Here is a 4946-nt window from a genome sequence, read left to right as displayed (position 1 = left end):
TGTTATCTTTTATCTAGACCTGAGATGTCCACACTGCTATATACAGTGTTGTAGGTATTGACCGTAGCTGTATGTATTGACTGTACATTAGTGTCTAATTACCGACGGTGGCAAGCTGTGTGTGTATTTTCTGGGATCCATGGTGGTGTCTAACACTTCTGTTACACCTCATTTGAAACTAGGTCAGATTACCGGCATGAGACGTTTCTTTGTGCGCGAGTCTTCACACCCTTTAAGTCCCTGTTACATTCATTTTCTGTGCCTCGTGGAGATCTACAAATGTTGAATCTACATTATTGAAGATATTGAAAGTCTTGAAAGTCTTAACATTACCTAATGGTTACATTGTCAACACTGTTAACATTTTCCTTGAAAATATGAAGTAGAAAAATAAAGAGAAAGTGAAAGTGAAAATGGTTTTAGATCCTTGTGAAATTATGACGTCAGAGATTTACAAAATAACAGCTCTAAGACACATCGTTTTAAACTAGGCTAATCTCCCAAACAAAAGCACTAGTGTGTGTGTGGGGGGGGGGGGGGAGGTACTCTGATGGAGTAAGTAATGGTTGGGTATTGTGTCCTCGTTACTCTGATTGAGTGGATGGTGTTAATCGGTCATGGTATAAATGGAACGTATGTTGGATGTTACTAATCTTTGTTCATACATGTTTAAACATTTGATATAAATGTACAGCAGAGTTGTGGTGAGTACACCTATCACAGAAGAGTTACCTGTACCGGCGCGTTACCGGTCGGTATAGTCCACTGTTAGAAAGAGGGATCACTCGTAGTTGTAGAATCTAAAACAGCCGTTGTTTTGTCGTTTTCAAAATATTTTGAGAACGACGCTTCACATCACTAACCTTTTTTTAATTTAGTAAATTAATATTATTTTATATTATTTTTAATCCCTGACTTATGCTGACATTTTACCATTGTTTAAACTAACGCCAACCCTTGTATAGAATGGTATAATCCAAAATAAAACATACCCCCGACGGGTGGGACTAGATCCATACAGGAAACCTTTATACACGCGCTCGTGCTAATAACCTTGTATCCCCGTACAGGTACGCATAACCAATTGAAATCCATGCGGTTGTACGCGTAATACAAGTCTCTAGTGTATATGATGTCACTGCCAACAAAACTTCAAAGCCTGTGCGTAAGGTGGTACTGGTTTCACGAAAAAAAATATGGCCATTTTGTTTTGCCATGAATTTAAAGACTGTACTTGCATTTTGCAATAAAGTAACAATGAAAGGGAAACAATAACAAAATGTTGTTGAGTTTTGTCATATCTTGGAATATCATATTGGAATATTTTAACTGGCTGTGGGGATCAGTGGAAGTTCATAATCGTCCAAGTTATTCGTGTTCGTATCACTTAACACAAATGTCTTTGATCAAAATAGGTTAGAAGTGCGACAGATTGATCCTTGTAGAAGTGCCAAAGTGCTGACCATTTTTTGTTACTATTCTAGCACAATTAGCAGCAATACCGGTGACCTCTTTAACCTTATCAATATTCGGCTATGCTGCTTAGCCACCACCACTGTGTAAACGGCCTTGTCAGTCTAGTATAGAGAGAAACGGTTTTTGAAATTATCGCTCCATGATGTCAGCATTGCGTCAATAGATAGGCCTATATGCTTGGAAGTTGAATAATGGCCACTAATATTCAAACGTCCGACGATATTTCGCTGTCAGACTCACTGAGGATCCCCACCCCACCCCCCGGCGAACCCCTACATGGGATATAATTCGACGACCGCAGGGTCATACCCCCTCTATTAAATCCTTCATTCACCTCAAGCCCTTCCACATAAGTTCAGGCCCTACATCAGTCCGACAGGAGATTTTAGAGTACCCCCCTCCCTCACCACCATCACCTTTAAAGTCATGTGCACGCCACTGATTTGTAGACAGAGATGACAATAACCTGCTTATCTTCTACATAAGCGTTGATAATTAAAAATAATTGATATAAGGAGGGCCAGTTAGGGTTTAATCCTAGCAGGATCCCAATTCAGAGGAAAAATAAAACGAAGAGACAGAAATATAGGTGAAATAAACTGATGGGGACAGACAAATTACTTGGAGCAATTAGTAGAGTGTAATTAGAACAATGGGCAATGAGCTGAAATGAGGAAAGTGAAGAAAAGGGCTGCGTGAGATGTGCAGAGGGGTGCAACAGGAAGTGGAGAAGAACACTCACAGCGACCTTCAACCCTGATCGTGTGTAGTATCCATCTCATACACACTTGACCTAAATCCCGTCGCAAACTGCCCGACTGATTACTACCCGACCGTCGTGACGTAGTTTTCAATTTTCGTGAAGATCCATGAATTTACAATTTTACTCCCCCCCCACCCCCCACCTCACCACCCCTTCCACACACTACCCGACTGTTCACGACCCGACCGTCGTGACGTAGTTTTCGATTGTCGTGAAGATCCATGGATTTACAACTTACCTTCCCCCACCCCCTCCCCTGACCTCTCCACTCCCTCCCGCAAACTGACCGATGGATCAGCGCACACAGCGACTGTTTGCTGTCGACGACCGGACCTCATTTAGGTCCCATGAAAGTTGATCATTCTACGATTGCTCACGTTTGTTAAAAGCGTGCAGTAATTGGTGAACCACCACCGCGCACTCAGGCTGCCGACCGCCAGTCGGGAAAACACTGCACATTCAGTTTTCCCGACTGCAGCCGAGGCACTTTTAAAACAAGCAAAATCTTGATTAGTCGACTATCAACGATTCATTTCCAACGAAATGAAAAACGACTGAGTTGAATCGGGTCGTGTGCGGCCGTCTGTAGACCATCGCGATCAGACGGTTAAAGTCTCGATGTAAGGGGACCAACTGGGGTTGAAAGTGGACCAAGTTGTGTTTTGGGTTCTTTTTACGTGTCAAGGTTTTATCTTGGGGGAACTTTCTAAAAAAATATATATAAAAAAATACAAGAAGAGGATTAGCAATGGATGTTACGAAGTGAATGCCGGGAACTTAAATGAAAGGCGTAACATCTGCAATCTTTCCCTTCTAAGGTGACCTATGTCGGTTACATGTATAAATTCAGTGCTTTGTTTATATATAGAATTATGAGGACACAATTTAACACCATGAAAGTATGACCGCTAGAAAAGTATAAGCGACATTGATGGAAATAGTACCAAATAAACCATGACTATACAGGAAGCGGATTAAGGAGCAAAGAATAGGAAGAACGGATTACATATGTTTGTAGAACTACTTGTTCAACTGCCAAGTATGGCTGACGAAACATTAAAAATAAATTTGCTAAAACACTACTCCTTATGTGTCAATTATGAGTCATATCTTATTTCTCTGCTTTTGTGTAAATATATATATATATATATATATATATATATATATATATATATATATATATATATATATCGCACAATATATTGCACAATCGGAATTTAACCACACATTGCATGCTTGGATGACCTCAGCATTTATGAACTGCTAACTCATAGAAGAATTAAAAGAAAAAAAAAATAGTGGAACTATGCCTTTACAATCAGTTTTGTATAACGATTGTTAAACTATAGTAAGTTCGTTTCCGATGCTTTACGTCAGTAGTGACGTCAGCACACGTAGTAGTTCCAAATCAGCATAGACCACCAATTGTTTTAACAAAGCGACATAATATGTGGATCAAAGTTGCAGGTCAAATATCATTGTATCTGTAGTTTTATGCAATTGAATGAAAACGCTAACGATGTGTTCTTCTCGGAATATTTAGTGTTTCTTTATCATATGGCAGAGGCGTAGGAAGTTATCAAAAATTGTGAGGGTAATGTGAAAGGGGGGTGGGTAAAAAATCCGCCCGGGACTAGGATCTTCACCATGAAAATTTTAATTTTGTAGAAGCTACGGTGACCCAGATGATCATTTGAACTATCTTATGTAGGCTACATAGTTTTTAGTTCTCACAAACGCCACGAATGCAGTGTGTTTCATCTCATCGGAATTCAAGTGTTGGAGGGGGGGGGGGGGGAGGGGAGGGTGGGTAGTGGCGGACACATCTAGCCCTGATGCTACGCCTATATGTTATTCAAAAGAACAAAAAGGGAAAATTGAAAGCTATAGCTAGAAAAGTTTCTATTCCGGTTTCAAAATATACACCAATGTCTGGTATGCTCCTTTAGGACAAACTTGATAATGTCAAATTATGTACTTGCATATGTATACGTGTATGGCATCTTTTAGCATTAGTGCTTGATTGATAATTATAATGCACGTGAACATTATTTGAGGCCATAATCGTCATATATACTTTGCTGTAGAACTCATTGTGTTGCTTCTGAGTATCTGACGTAATGGTCTGAGTGCTAGAATAAGTAGTCCAGCCACTTTGATTGATGTATACCTCTGAACGTAATACGTTCATTTCTCAAGAAAATTAAAATGTTATTTAGAAATACAAGCTGGATTGATATATTAATTTAAGTGGTTCCTAACGGTGTCTAAGCTAATTTTGGGCCCATTTGTCATCCATTTATACTTGTTCTACCCATGCGCATACGCATGAGCAGTGGCCGTCAGTTATGCGCATGCCTCAGTTACAGTCGAAGCGTGCAGGTTGGAGTTCGGTAATGCATCGTTTCTAGTTTCCTACGCCTCCGAAGTGGGCTGTATTATATACGTTAACACAGTTCGCCCGGCATTCTGTTAAATGCTCAAATTGAGAGGAAAAACGTCAGTTGTTCGCGATTGGGGTAACATTGTCTGTATAGGTATACCCGCTGGCCTCATTTTTATTCCTAGGACGGATAAGGGCTTCAGTTTTTTTTCTCAGGAATTTGCAAATTCGTTTGAAATCAGAGTTAGGGTTTAGAAAGTGGGTTAGACATATGAAAATGAAGGATTGTCGTTCATAATCTGGGGTCAAAACTAGGAAAAGAGA

This window comes from Apostichopus japonicus, chromosome 12 (assembly GCF_037975245.1).
Source record: "Apostichopus japonicus isolate 1M-3 chromosome 12, ASM3797524v1, whole genome shotgun sequence".
NCBI lineage: Eukaryota > Metazoa > Echinodermata > Holothuroidea > Aspidochirotida > Stichopodidae > Apostichopus > Apostichopus japonicus.
The sequence above is the reverse complement of the archived record's forward strand: the minus strand, read 5'-3'. Positions refer to the sequence as shown.